This window comes from Salvelinus namaycush, chromosome 11 (genome assembly GCF_016432855.1).
Source record: "Salvelinus namaycush isolate Seneca chromosome 11, SaNama_1.0, whole genome shotgun sequence".
NCBI lineage: Eukaryota > Metazoa > Chordata > Actinopteri > Salmoniformes > Salmonidae > Salvelinus > Salvelinus namaycush.
In genome coordinates, this window is record NC_052317.1 from 22327817 (window position 1) to 22343991 (window position 16175).

General features: G+C 44.0%; 1 protein-coding gene across 4 annotated transcripts in view; it reads right to left on the reverse strand.

Moving 5' to 3' along the window:
- The window catches only part of LOC120055920 (nuclear receptor coactivator 2-like), a 56478-nt gene that overhangs the window by 33946 nt on the left and 6357 nt on the right, over nucleotides 1-16175 (reverse strand). Inside the window, exon 1 of one of the 4 annotated variants that reach the window (XM_039003967.1) lies at nucleotides 7560-7797. The exons of the other annotated variants lie outside the window; for them this stretch is intronic. The gene's annotated coding sequence lies outside the window, so the exon portion shown is untranslated. Of the gene's footprint in view, nucleotides 1-7559; nucleotides 7798-16175 lie in introns of those variants that run through there. 4 annotated transcript variants of the gene reach the window in all.

The following is a 16175-nucleotide window of genomic DNA, read 5'->3' on the forward strand; positions in this document are numbered from 1 at the left end:
TAACTGAGAGAGGTTGTAATCTGAATAAAGGGAAAAAGGCCATTCTTGAACATGGGGTGAGACATTCTTACTAATCTGTTAGAGGACCAGTTCGGATTTAAGTATAACTTTTGTATGACTGACTCTTTTAGTGAGAGGTTTAATGTGTTAATATTTAATCATTTCTTTCCTCCGAATTCATATTGATTATATAAAATGGGCCAGTTTAATTTCGTCTGGCTTGCCATTCCAAATAAAATTGAATATTTTTTGCTCATATAATACAAATAAATTATATATATATTTTTTTAAGCGGTCGCTAGGTGTAGCCAAGGCCATAAGCCAATAGCTAATCTCAGATATTACTAAAAAGTTAATCAGGGTGATTTTTCCACAAATACACAGGCATTTTCCTTTCCATGGTAGCAAGATCTTATCTATTTTTACTAACTTTCTATTAAAATGTATTGTAGTGCAGTCATTTATTTCAGGACATGAATATTGAGTATGTACGTAATACGTAATATAGTACTCATCATAATTTGGTTGTAATCTGGAAATGTTAGTAAAGATCCTCAATGAGGCTGTGGAGGGATCTAAATTGTGGATTTAAAAGAAAACATGAATCAGCGTACAATGATACCTTTGTTTTTCCAACCCCTTGACAATATTCTTGGATCCGACATTAATAGCTAACATTTCGATGGCCATAATAAGATATTCCCAATAGTGGACAACATTGTTTTGCTCCTCTTGGCAGTTTAGTACTTTCTGAGAAGTAGCCATTATTTACTATTTTACACATAGGGTTACTATACATAACTTTAACCCATTTTATAAGAGATTGTAAAAAAATATAACATTCCAGTCATACTTAATCAAAAGCCAGCTAATCAGCTATGAATACCAGGCTTTGACTATGGTGATTTGGAGCAAGGTCTTCCAATTTCGAATACTTTTTCACATTCAAAAATGGCAAAAGCCCTTTAAAAATGGTCTGTCATGATGATAATAACAGAGGAGTAACCTCAGGCACATTTCAAATTCGATTGCGGGTTGAAGACAACGCAGCTTTTAAAAGGCAATGTTCCCGCATTTCGCAGAGATTGCATTCATAGTAAACGCTGTATGTCGGCTCAATTGGAATATACCTTTAAAAACGCATTGTCGGCTGTCCAGTGCGCTTAATCCTCCATTCAGTATTTAAGTTCCTCATCACCCAGGACTGGTTGTCATTGTAATAGGAGCTGATATGACACAGTAGAAGCTTTCCTTTTGGACAAGCCAGAGAAGATTCCTTCACTTTTGCACCTTTATACTTGCTGAGAAAACCAGGACCTATTTTTGTTAGTTTAGTGACACCTTTTTACTCATTGAAATGCACTCTAGGATCTTTAGGATAAGTCTTCCAATTTCCACAGGTCCATAACATAACACTCCTCCTAAGGGCAAAAATAATCTGAATTCAAAAATAGTATTATTTTCAGGATGCTGCACGGCCTGCAAAGGTCCACAACACACTTTAAATGTTCATTGTTTTATTAGTTGAAAATAACACACTACATGACCAGTGGTCTCCCAAAGGCAGCAAAGAGGCTAGTCTTTTGATCAGGAAGATAATCCTGTTAGGAAGCGGTGATCAATCCAACGGTTAATTCTGTAATGCCTCAGTTGACCTCTGAACTGTCTTCTACTCGTTGCAGAAAATGTTTTAAATGGGTTTACTTTGTGAGGCACTTGGTTTCTCTAATTTCATTAGTATTGGAAGGAGAAGATGCTGGGGTGTAAGCATTTTGTGGTATGCTACATTACTGTTAATTCAGAGAGCCTGCCGCGGACGGTGATGGAACAATCTGTCCCAGTATGCTTTCTATGATCTGTGAGGTCATTACGATTGGATCAACCATAGAATTAGGAATTAGAATACTAATTTAATAGGATATCTATGGGATCAACACCATGATGTCATAATCATCATCATCAGACGTGACTGCTCTTTTCTTCATCATCCTTCTCCCTGGAGTGTCAAGTTCTTTGACAAGAGTATTAAGGCTGGCCAGCACAACCAAATACAGGAATATAAATTAAAACATTTCTCATCACATAGGAAAGGAATCAGCCCTAAGTAACGGAGTTTAGAATACCCTTACTGAGGATGTTGAAACACCATGAAAGCAGAGACTGCCATGACTTCATGGACCCTCATACTCAATGAGATGTATCAGTCAGTGAGTCAGACTTTGAGGATGTCTAAGCCTGTACAGACAGATCTCTTAGCCTATAGAAAAGCCATGGTAACAGGGCTCAAGCCCTCCCATCAGACACATACACTGGGTATTAAATCTTCTTTAGTGTGGATTAGGAGCCCTAGTTTTCCTGTAGCAGCCCTATAGCTACGCATGCTGGTGTACAATCTCTGTTTGCAGAATAATCAATTCCAAGAGACGATGAATGAGAGCTGGAGCCAGCCATTATCAGGCTGATCCCACAGGTCAAATTGAATCAGGGCTCCGTCCTGCCGACATTCCCTGGCCCACTCAGACTTCCTAGGTCAAATCAAATCTAAATGTTATGTCACATGCGCTAAATACAACCGGTGTAGTAGACCTTACTGTGAAACGCTTACTTACAAGCCCTTAACCAACAGTTCAGTTCAAGAAACAGAGCTAAGAAAATATTTACTAAATAAAAACAGTAAAATGACATAACAATAACAACGCTATATAGAGGGGGCACTGGTACCGAGTAAATGTTCAGGGGTACAGGATAGTCGAGGTAATTTGTGCATGTAGTTAGGGGTAAAGTGACTATGCACGGACAATAAACAGCAGCAGCAGTGTAAAAAAAAAAAAAAAGTGGGGGGGGTAAATGTAAATAGTCTGGTTAGCCATTTAATTAATTGTTCAGCAGTCTCATAGCTTGGGGGTAGAAGCTGTTAAGGAGCCTTTTGGACCTAGACTTGGTGCTCCGGTACCGCTTGCCATGCGGTAGCAGAGAAAACAGTCTATGACTTGGGTGACTGGAGTCTGACAATGTTTTGGGCCTTCCTCCGACACCGCCTGGTATGTAGGTTCTGGATGGCAGGAAGCTTGGCCTCAGTGATGTTTTGGGCCGTACACAATACCCTCTAACGCCTTACGGTCAGATACCGATCAGTTGTCAAACCAGGCAGTGATGCAACCGGTCAAGATGCTCTCGATGGTGCTTTAGAACTTTGAGGGTCTGGGGACCCATCCATTCCAAATAGTTTCAGTCTCCTGAGGGGGAAAGTTGTTGTCGTGCCCTCTTCACAACTGTCTTGGTGTGTTTGGACCACTCTCGACCCGCTCCACTACAACCCTGCTGATGTAAATGGGGGCCTGATCTGCTATCCTTTCCCTGTAGTCCACAATCATCTCCTTTATCTTGCTCACATTAAGAGAGAGGTTATTGGCCTGGCACCACATTGCCAGGTCTCTGACTTCCTCACTATAGGCTGTCTCATCGTTGTCGGTGATCAGGCCTACCACTGTTGTCATCAGCAAACTTAATGATCGTGTTGGAGTCATGCTTGGCCACGCAGTCATGTGTGAACAGGGAGTACAGGAGGGGACTAAGCACGCACCCCTGAGGGAAACCGGTGTTGAGGATCAGCGTGGCAGATGAGTTGCCTACCCTTACCACCTGGGGGCGGCCTGTTAGGAAGTCCAGGATCCAGTTGCAGAGGGAGGTGGTTAGTCCCAGGGTCCTTAGCTTACTGATGAGCTTTGTGGGCGCTATGGTGTTGAATGCTGAGCTGTAGTCAATGAACAGCACTCTCACATAGGTGTTCCTTTTGTCCAGGTGGTATGGAGTGCGATTGAGCTTGCATCATCTGTGGATATGTTGGTGCAGTATGCGAATGAGAGTGGCTCTAGGGTTTCCGGGATGATGGTGTTGATGTGAGCCATGACCAGCCTTTCAAAGCACTTCATGGCTACCAACATGAGTGCTACGGGGCGGTAGTCATTTAGGCATGTTACCTTCACATTCTTGGGCACAGGGACTATGGTGGTCTGCTTGAAACATGTAAGTATTACAGACTCAGTCAGGGAGAGGTTGAAGACAGTTGGTCCGCGCATACGCTAAGTACATGTCCTGGTAGTCTGTCTGGTCCCACAGGCTTGTGAATGTTGACCTGTTTAAAGGTCTTGCTCACATCGGCTACGGAGAGTGTGATCACACAGTCGTCCGGAACAGCTGGTGCTCTCATGCATGCTTCAGTGTTGCTTGTATTTAGCTCGTCTGGTAGGCTCGCGTCACTGGGGAGCTCGCGGCTGGGTTTCCCTTTGTAGTCCGTAATAGTTCGCAAGCCCTGCCACATCCGACGAACGTCAGAGCCAGTGTAGTAGGACATATGGTGCACTACTTTTGACCAGAGCTCTACGGGCCCTGATCAAAGTGAATTCGGAAAGTATTCAGACCCCTTGACTTTTCACATTTTGTTACATTACAGCCTTATTCTAAAATGGATTTAATAAAACATTTTCCTCAATCTATACACAATGTGGTTTTTAGACATTTTTGCAAATGTATTAACAATAAAAAACAAATACCTTAACATAACTATTCAGACCCTTTGCTTTGAGACTCGAAATTGAGCTCAGGTGCATCCTGCTTCGATTGATCATCCTTGAGATGTTTCTGCAACTTGATTGTAGTCCACCTGGGTTAATTTCAATTGATTGGACATGATTTGGAAAGACACACACCTGTCTATAAGGTCCCGCAGTTGACCGTGCATGTCAGAATAAAAATCAAGCCATGAGGTTGAAGGAATTGTCCATAGAGCTCTGAGACAGGATTGTGTCGAGGCACAGATCTGGGGACGGGTACCAAAAAAGATCTGCAGCATTGAAGGTCCCCAAGAACACAGCGACCTCCATTTTAAAATGGAAGAATTTTTCGAACCGCCAAAACTCTTCCTAGAGCTGGCCGCCCGGCCAAACTGAGCAATTGGGGGAGAAGGGCCTTGGTCAGTGAGGTGACCAAGAACCCGATGACCACTAACAGTTCCTCTGTGGAGATAGCAGAACCTTCCAAAACCACAACCATCTCTGCAGCACTCCACCAATCAGGCCTTTATGGTAGAGTGGCCAGACAGAAGCAACTCCTCAGTAAAAGGCACATGACAGCCCTCTTGGAGTTTGCCAAAAGGCACCTAATGACATCTGGAGGAAACCTGGCACCATCCCTATGGTGAAGCATGGTGGTGGCAGCAGCATCATGCTGGGAGGATGTTATTCAGCAGCAGGGACTGGGAGACTAGTCAAGATAAAGATGAACAACCTGCTCCAGAGCGCTCAGGACCTCAGACTGGGGCGAAGGTTCACCTTCCAACAGGACAACAACCCTAAGCACACAGCCAAGACAATCCAGGAGTGGCTTCGGGACAAGTCTCTGAATGTCCTTGAGTGGCCAAGCCAGAGCCTGATCTAATATATCTGGAGACCCCTACAAATAGCTGTGCAGCGACGCTCCCCATCCAACCTGACAGAGCTTGATAGGATCTGCAGAGAAGAATGGGAAACTCCCCAAATACAGGGGTGCCAAGCTTGTAGCGTCATACCAAAGAAGACTCAAGGCTGTAATCACTTCCAAAAGTGTTAACAAAGTACTGAGTAAAGGGTCTGAATACTTATTTAATGTAATATTTCAGATTTCATTAGTAAAAATGTATTAAAAAAAAAACTTTTTGCTTTGTCATTATGGGATATTGTGTGTAGATAGAGGGGGGGAAACTTTCAATCCGTTTTTGAATAAGGCTGTAACGTAACAAATTGTGGAAAAAGTCAAAGGGTCTGAATACTTTCCGAATGCATTGTATAGGGTAATAGGGTGCCAATATAGCGTAATAGGGTGCCAATATTAGGAAGCTGTTCCTAATGTTTTGTAGACTCAGTGTATAGGGAACTTTACAGGAAATATGGTGTCATTTGGGACACAACCTATGATGACTCACGCCCACCTAGCTCAATTAACGGTGATATCATAGAATATCCAGAAGACTGGATGTATCTAGAAGAAAATGCGTCACTCATCATACTGACACACAGCATAGGACCAACCAGATGTTATCGGCTCAGCTCAGGCTGCTACCACAGTAAATCAGGATAGGCATTTCTAACACCGTCTTTGATTGTTTTCCTAATTTTCTTATGACTTGTGACACTTCTGTGCTGGAATGTGCAGCAAACGACTGCCTCACTGTGTGTGTGCAGGCTGCGAAGTGGAGTGTAGACCAAGTGTGCTCATCGTCAATGACCCACTTCTGTCCAGTTTGTCTCCCTCAATGCAAATACAGCCCAAATTGCTATTTGCATAAAGCGACCAGTCAATCACTGTAATTTACTTAGAATGAGTCCAAATTATCCTCTAAGATAGATTTCTGTACACTGACTGAGCACACATTAGTTTAGAAACATTATTTAGATTACGCTCAATGGGCCGATGGAAGGCAACATGGAAATAACAGGCTGAACTCATTACCGCCTATGTGGGCTTGACAATGTCTGTGACACCAAATGCCACCCTACTCACTAAAGGTCCATGGGGCTCTGGCCTTATGTACTGCACAACATAGGGAATAGGGTGCCATTTACGACGCAAGCAATGTCAGAATGCATTGATCATGGAACCGGATCAATACCATTGAACACACTTACCCTGTGGCTAACTAATTTCCTAACACAGACAGGAATCATATATAGTAATGGCACAGTGGACATTAGGTCCCAAAAAAATGGCGCTGCCTTGCAGCTGCATTCCAAAACATTGAACTCGCTGGCTTTATCGCATACATGTGAAAACACAGCAACAATGGCTGAAGCTGCATCACATTCTATAGCCTGGTCCGAGATCCGTTTGTGCGCTTGCCTACTAAATTACTGTCCTTGTCAAGCCAAATGAGTGACAGGGAGTTGGCATGATAGCACAAACAGACTGGCACTCGGGCTACGCGATCTAGGCTCAGAAAACAAAAACAACTAAACCAGAGTCGCATGGAAGCTTTGTTGACTGTCAGTGGCACCTCTTTATCCCCTATGCTACACCAGGCCAAGCAAGGAGCAGGCAGGGTGTTGTGTTAAAGAGCCATGTTCACCTTCCTCAGCCCTGTACTGAAGAGATGCTCCATGACCGGTGGCCTACTGTACGACTGTCTGCATCTCAAATCCCATTCCCTATGGAGAGAGGAATGTCCTACTGTTGATCAACTGTACACACTTAATAACGCGCCACACATTATTCCCAGAACCAACTCTATACAAACAGTTAATTCAGTATAACAGCCCCCTGATCAGACTTGTGGGTAGTTTACAAGAGGCTTGTCCTGTTCATCTCAGGTGACATCATGTAGGACTGCTGACAACACACGACAAAGAGCTAATGGAATGTTCTGTGGACATCTAAATACCTCTCAGAATAAGGTTGGAAGTTTGTTGTGTAGATAAAAGCCCACACAAACACTTGCCTAAAAACAAACTGCACCAAATGTACCAACAAACAAAATATTTGTCCACTTCCATGAAACAATAGCTAGGCCTATTTATTCCATTACTTACCGCTTTGACCAAAGGTGGGTCCGTAAATCCACAGTGTCTGACCCATGGCTACTGTAGTTTCAGTTTCACAGCAAAAACAGGAGCAGCCCTCTCAGTTAGATAGCCTAGTAACGTTGAGTCCAGGCAGGCAGGCAGTCACCGCACTGTAGAAACTACACAGCGATGTAGACAGAGGAACATGCTGGAGCAAGGACGTGCGCAAAAAGCAGATTACCCTCCTGTGTCATCTGCTCCTAATGACAGCTGACAAACTACAGCACAAATCCTCCTTGGACTGCCCGGCCGATGAGCTCCAATCCCCTCCCCCCACTCCTTCCTAGCCCCGCCCCCTACCCGCCCCCCCCCTGAAAATACAGCACAGCCAGAGTACAGCGCTCGAAAATTCCAATAGCTTCTGACGCCCGGCCCGAAAAGTGGTTTCCTTTTTCACCAAGATAATGGCCTACTCTTGTCACATGACACAAAGCAGAAGCAATAATGGACTGGCAAAAGAGGTGGAGGCAGTGTGCGTTTGACACAGCAGGCAGCTGGCTTTCGTTTCACTAGCCCTGTCAACCTGCAGAGGTCTCTCCCCCTTTACTTTCACTTTGCAGAACATTATTTTATAACATCAACATTTGGGGAACAGCTGATTTATAGAAACAACAAAGGGCTTGTTGTTATCATACAGTTGTGTATGTGCCAGTTGAGTAATTGTTGTTAGATACAAATATAGTACACACTATAGTAAACCCCGTTGACCAGTGTCCTCACCAGGGGGTGTACTTGTACAATCAATCACCCTCACGCTACTGTAACAGGAGACATCCTCCTGCACCATGGGCCCTTTCTGGCTCGGACAAGGCTTACTTTTCTTATAGTAAACACAGGTCTGTTCCAAAGCAGAAAAGGCACAATATCAGGGAAGGAATGAGAACGGTTGATTCAGCTGACTCACCGTGGCTTTATGAGACACATTGTTCTTAATGAACTTCTGCTGCAGGTTTCCTTCAGACATCATCCACTCCTCTCTATGAAAGCCTGACCAAGAAGAGGCATACTACAGTTTGATCCAAACCTAAGACAGCTACTGTACATTCAATTGGCTCAAGAGAGAGCTATAGTTAGTTTAATGCAATCAGCCAAGTTCTCTGTAGACACGCGAGGAGCAGTATATACCACTTGAACGTGTGAGGACCATAACATGAAATTGAGTCCAACAAGTCAGAAAGCACTGCAATAAGAGAATGAGTAAAAAGAGGAAGCAAATTTCTTGGGGACCAGCCAACTAGAAAGCTAGAGCTTTCTCGCCGTGTGTGTGTGTGTGTGTGTGTGTGTGTGTGTGTGTGTGTGTGTGTGTGTGTGTAGAAGAGAGGTTTGTCTGATTTGTACTGTATGAAACCACAGAGCACTTGAAGATGCACCTGCTCCCAGAGAGACCAAACGGAAGCGTGGGGACGAAAGCTGACTAAAAGTGATTTCCACCAGGCCCAGCCACTCTCTGCCGCCCCACCACACCACTCAGAGGGAGGAGCAGAGCCTAGCACACACAACATCACTCACACTTTACAGCAGAAGGGCATAGGGAAGATGGGAGGGCTGGGGGCCATAGGGCTGGGGGCTATAGGGCTCGGGGCTATAGGGCGTGCCGGTAAGACTCAGCCCTATGACTAAAGCACTAAGTCTGACTCATCATCAGTCAACCGTCACTCATCAGAAGAGACTCAAGTCTCTGATGATACAGGGAGGTTACAAGCAGGTGCTGTGACCTTTTCAACTTCTGCTTTTCCACTTTGGGAGTGAATAGAAAATGAAACGTGTTGGCAGAAAGAAAGACTTGAACCCATGAGGTGGGTGGGTTTTGACATGTTAATGGATGAAATGCTTCTGCTTCAATAGGGTGCGTCGAGATAAATAATCTAACCCTTTCACATGTATTTCATCATGCCAAATCATAGGATGGTTACATAGCAAACCACCCCACAAAAAAACTCACTGCCTCTCACCAATGGAGGCCGGTCGTTTCAAGGTTGCTTCTTTCATTGCACATTAATCTAGTATGCCCTACATCCATCACAGCTTCTTTTTAAGTGAATTTCAAAAACTATGCAGGACAAAAACAAGTCAAATCTTTCCAAATGAGAACAGGTCCTGAGGTGCGCACATAAAGCAGCGACACACACACTTCAGCTCTAAACAGGGACTAGTCAAATCCCCCAGTCAGTCAGGACAATCATGTGATGCTGTGTGTTGAGAGCAACAGTGCTTTCCTCCTCCTGTAACATGATCTCCACCAACAACAGGGCACTGGAGAGAGGGGATGGGTGGGGGAGCGTGGCCGGAGAACATCAGCTTTCTGTTGATAGTCAAATCAATTGAAAGGAAGAATTCAGAAAAGAACAGTGAGCTATGCTTAGGATGGTATATAAAAGTTGATACATTTTTAGAAGGTCCGCACTTAAAATATATTTGTAAAGTTATATTATGCCATGTTATTAAATTAGAGGCAACAAGAGCAAAAATAAATGTTGTTTTAGTTGCTAGACCATCGTCAGTGTGACAAAATGTAATGTGGCCTAAATCAGTGTGTCTGGTCATTACCATGTCAGAGCATCTGTGTTTAAGTTCCTCGCAGCTGATCGGAGGTCAGGAGTTCACCATTCATTCCCCCTGGAATGCGCCAATGACAGGGCAGCTCAAAGAGTAATGTTGGCTCAACCAGCTCAATTGATTAGGTCCAGTAATGTGATCTGAACACACACAAGGATGAAACAGCACCTCACTCCGATGGAATTTCTCTCCTGGTTGAAGGCTTGAAACTATGGGCCTAGTCGCCTGAGCAGCACACTGTGACCTTTGGCCGAGTGCTTACACGTCATTACTGAATCAACAGGTAATGCTATTTGTTGTCGTTTTCATTTGTCCAACTAGCTCATGGTAGACTTTGCCTCCTGCCTGCGCAGATCTAACATCAGATAAGATTTTTCTCTATCAATTCAAGCCTTAAAGTGTCCGCATGCTTCCCATCTGAAACAGTTCGTGCATATATTATGACGCCATTTTTGTTCGTTTTGGTCTTTGGCACTGTTTATTTTCAGCTGTACAGGCACACAACATTTTTCCTCGAGGCAAGCCGAAGTTGGGTAGCCCCCTTCGTCAGTGATTGGTCAACAGTAGAGATTGTTTAAGTGTTTGTTGGTCATTCAACCAGAGACAAAATCGTTTTCATTCTCATTTTTCTTCACTAGAGAAATACTGCACTAGACATCTTAAATTAGGTTAAAAATATATATATATACACTGCTCAAAAAAATAAAGGGAACACTTAAACAACACAATGTAACTCCAAGTCAATCACACTTCTGTGAAATCAAACTGTCCACTTAGGAAGCAACACTGATTGACAGTAAATTTCACATGTTGTTGTGCAAATGGAATAGAAAAAAGGTGGAAATTATAGGCAATTAGCAAGACACCCCCAATAAAGGAGTGATTCTGCAGGTGGTGACCACAGACCACTTCTCAGTTCCTATGCTTCCTGGCTGATGTTTTGGTCACTTTTGAATGCTGGCGGTGCTCTCACTCTAGTGGTAGCATGAGACGGAGTCTACAACCCACACAAGTGGCTCAGGTAGTGCAGCTCATCCAGGATGGCACATCAATGCGAGCTGTGGCAAGAAGGTTTGCAGTGTCTGTCAGCGTAGTGTCCAGAGCATGGAGGCGCTACCAGGAGACATGCCAGTACATCAGGAGACGTGGAGGAGGCCGTAGGAGGGCAACAACCCAGCAGCAGGACCGTTACCTCCGCCTTTGTGCAAGGAGGAGCACTGCCAGAGCCCTGCAAAATGACCTCCAGCAGGCCACAAATGTGCATGTGTCAGCATATGGTCTCACAAGGGGTCTGAGGATCTCATCTCGGTACCTAATGGCAGTCAGGCTACCTCTGGCGAGCCCACGGAGGGCTGTGCGGCCCCACAAAGAAATGCCACCCCACACCATGACTGACCCACCGCCAAACCGGTCATGCTGGAGGATGTTGCAGGCAGCAGAACGTTCTCCACGTCGTCTCCAGACTCTGTCACGTCTGTCACATGTGCTCATGTGCTCAGTGTGAACCTGCTTTCATCTGTGAAGAGCACAGGGCGCCAGTGGCGAATTTGCCAATCTTGGTGTTCTCTGGCAAATGCCAAACGTTGTGCACGGTGTTGGGCTGTAAGCACAACCCCCACCTGTGGACGTCGGGCCCTCATACCACCCTCATGGAGTCTGTTTCTGACCATTTGAGCAGACACATGCACATTTGTGGCCTGCTGGAGGTCATTTTGCAGGGCTCTGGCAGTGCTCCTCCTTGCACAAAGGCGGAGGTAGCGGTCCTGCTGCTGGGTTGTTGCCCTCCTACGGCCTCCTCCACGTCTCCTGATGTACTGGCATGTCTCCTGGTAGCGCCTCCATGCTCTGGACACTACGCTGACAGACACAGCAAACCTTCTTGCCACAGCTCGCATTGATGTGCCATCCTGGATGAGCTGCACTACCTGAGCCACTTGTGTGGGTTGTAGACTCCGTCTCATGCTACCACTAGAGTGAGAGCACCGCCAGCATTCAAAAGTGACCAAAACATCAGCCAGGAAGCATAGGAACAGAGAAGTGGTCTGTGGTCACCACCTGCAGAATCACTCCTTTATTGGGGGTGTCTTGCTAATTGCCTATAATTTCCACCTTTTGTCTATTCCATTTGCACAACAGCATGTGAAATTTACTGTCAATCAGTGTTGCTTCCTAAGTGGACAGTTTGATTTCACAGAAGTGTGATTGACTTGGAGTTACATTGTGTTGTTTAAGTGTTCCCTTTATTTTTTTGAGCAGTGTATATAAAAAAATATATATATATTTTTTAAAATCGGGTGACTAAGATGTCCTCGCCAAAAACATCAAAATGAATGACATTTATTGAGTCAACTTAGATTAATTCTGGCTAGTACAAACAGTACTATTGACGCTTTTTTCTTGTTTTTCCAAATCAGAAGGTCTTTTAAGGGAGTATGCAAGCACACTCGTTCGGTTCACCTAGCCAAGTGTGACACCTTCTGTATTTTGAAAGTTGATTACTGACATGCAAAACATTTTGGGACTGTATCAACATTTGACTTCTGAAATAAACAGCAAAACATAGTTTGTGGAATTGTTCATTAAATCATTTTACACACACACACAGCAAGACCTACTTCCAGGCTATGATTAATTGGTGTTACTAAGCAACCAGATGGTAACAGATTGAACTTGAGGTACTAGGAACTGTACGAGACAGCTGAAATATGTGCTGGTTTGAGTAAAAAGGCTTTTATTTCAGAATTATACCGGAAAGAAAGCATCTTAGTAGGCTATTGTTATTATGGTGTTGCCGCTTCGATGTCAATATGGTATCATGATCACATTGTAATGATGATATTACTCAAAATCACCATAACCACCAATGTATTTTCAAAACATGACAGACTTGAGAGTTCATTGGGAGGCTTTTCACATCCAGAACAGTAAATTCTACAATATATCCAGACTAAACCATGGAAACCCTGCCAGATTGCGCAACAAGCAGGCAAACTGAACACTGCGTCTAACAACTGGTGCTGCAGTTACAAGGTTAAAAAGCATCTACTGCTGAACCCTTTTCACAGCAATTCCTAAAAATAAAATAAAAACTAAACAATCCTACAAGCAAGCCAAACAAACAGGAGGTTGGTTCCAAGCCTGCCTGGCTGTTAGTCTACAGCGCCTTCACACAGAGTGTAGCACAGTGGCGACTTTATCACCAGGACCCGTCACAGAGCTGCAGAATTATGGCCACAGCTCAAACTAAATTAGCACTTGTTATGCAACCCTGGACTTGGCTCCCAGGCCACTGGTTCATTACACTGCATTCTGATTCACTATCGTTTGCTGTGTGGCCTACAAACAGTTTACAATGGTGGGTTGAGACTGTCTGTGAGTACACCAAGTACACTTATTCAAATTGTGCGTGGTGTGTGTGTGGACTGTGCAAACACCACAGATTCCCTATTTGAACCAGTCTCCTCCCCAGTGTAGTATGTTACAACCACCATTTCAAGACATTAATTGCTCTTTCAGAGCATTGTTGAATGCTAGAAAGGAATGGACCCCTTAAATCAAATGTTAATACTTACGAGCCCCTAACCAACAATGCAGTTTCCAAAAAATATGGATAAGAATAAGAGATAAAAGTAACAAGTAATTAAAGAGCAGCAGTAAAATAACAATAGCGAGACTATATACAGGGGGGTACCGATACAGATTCAATGTGCGGGGGCACGGTCAGTTGAGGTAGTATGTACATGTAGGTAGAGTTATTAAAGTGACTATGCATAGATGACAACAGAGAGTAGCAGTGATGTAGAGGGGGAGGTGGGGGAGGCAATGCAAATAGTCTGGGCTGTTTGACTAGATGTTCAGGAGTCTTATGGCTTGGGGGTAGAAGCTGAAGAAGCCTTTTGGACATAGACTTGGTGACCCGGTACCGCTTGCCGTGCGGTAGCAGAGAGAACAGTCTATAACTAGGGTAGCTGGAGTCTGACAATTTTTAGGGCCTTCCACTGACAGCGCCTGGTATAGAGGTTCTGGATGGCAGGAAGGTTGGCCCCAGTGATGTACTGGGCTGTTCGCACTACCCTGTAGTGCCTTGCGGTCGGAGGCCGAGCAGTTGTCATACCAGGCAGTGATGCAACCAGATCATACTGTAAGGTGGCACTGGCAGTCCATCCATTAACTATCGTTGAGGTGTTTGAGGTGGTGACTGCCTGGACGGTTGGGTTAACACTGGTAGTGTTAGTAAGTCTGCGGCCAAAGCAGTTAATACAGGGGGGGAATCAGAACAGTCACTGAGACACCCGTCACTGCAGTGTGACATCCAGGTGACAGACTCAGTGTGTGGCGACGGCGGCACTTAATGCACACACTCTAGTGTTTCCGTCGCAATCATTTATGTGGTGCTGTACCCACGGCAAAATTTCCACCCCCCCAAAAAAAATGTCTGCAGAGGCACACTATGAAGATGCTATAACAGTCCACGTTTACTTTTCCTTTGCAAACAAAACGTGTAATGAATAGAAAACACTGATAACCCCATAGTAGAATAGTTACCTACCTAGTCGGCTTGATGTATGTTCTACGTGAGAAACATTCCTCTCGAGGTGCATTCAAGTTACGAGTGCCATAGTGAGGGAAACATGCATTCTGACAAGCAGTCAATGCACAACAATTCTTGCAATCGCGGTTAAGACAGCAGTTAATGGCCTTTGTTAAAATAATAATAATTAAAAGAGGGGGATCCCAGCTTTCCATTCCTACTTTATTTGTTTCTCAACTCCTAAATATGCACAAATCGCACCATTTTAAAACCTGAGTTTTTAGCAGCCATATGGTTAATCTTCAGGATCGGTGTCCCGTTCACGGGACGGTTGAGCTAACGTAGGCTAATGGGATTAGCATGAGACTAAGTAACAAGAACATAGACATATTTGATAGTCAGAAAGCTTTAAATTCTTGTAAAATTTACTGCACTGTCCAATTTACAGTAGCTATTACAGTGAAAGAATACCATGCTATTGTTTGAGGAGAGTGCACTATTTTGAACATGAAGTTATTAATAAACAAATTAGGCCCATTTAGGCAGTCTTGATACAAAATTTTGAACAGAAGAACGGTTGAATTTTTCTTTGTATTATCTTTTACCAGATCTATTGTGTTATATTCTCCTACATTCCTTTAACATTTTCACAAACTTCAAAGTGTTTCCTTTCAAATGGTACCAAGAAAATGCATATCCTTGCTTCAGGGCCTGATCTACAGGGAGTTAGATTTGGGTATGTCATTTTAGGCGAAAAATTAAAAAACGGGTGGAACCTTAAGAGGTTTTATGCACTAGTCTCATACAAAACATCCTGATCTCGCGAGTTTACATTCTGTTTCGCAATACGGATATCCATGTAGAGAAACAGAATGCAAGCTTGCGAGATCAGGATGTTCGTACTAGGCTAGTGCTTAAAACCTCTTAAACCACTCCGTAATTTGCAGTGAGTGCAAAGGGGAGAGTGGGGCTAATGTAACACGGGTTAATGGTAGGGTAACTTGGGGTAAAATGCCACTCTACATCATAATCATTTTTGGGGAGTTACTTAAATGGTGAGGAGACAGATTATATTTTTAGGTGAGCAGGGAAGGTGTTGGGAGAGGGGGGGGGGGGGGGGGGTGACATGAAGTGGTTTCTGTTAGAAGTTAAGGCATGGGGTATTTTACCCCTGGTGGTGGATTACCCCAAGTTACCCTAACAGGTAGACAGACCTACATTATATTCACGGTATTTATGCTAATTTTGGGGGACAATTCAGCAACGGGATGGCAACTACACTGAACAAAAATATAAAATGCAACATTTAAAGTGATGGGACCATGTTTCATGAGCTGAAATTAAAGTTCTCAGAAGTGTTCCACGCACAAAAAGCGTATTTCTCTCAAATTGTGCGCACAAATGTTTACATCCCTGTTAGTGAGCATTTCTCTTTTGCCAAGATATGCCACACGTGTCAGGTGGATGGATAATCAAGAACCTGATTAAACAGCATG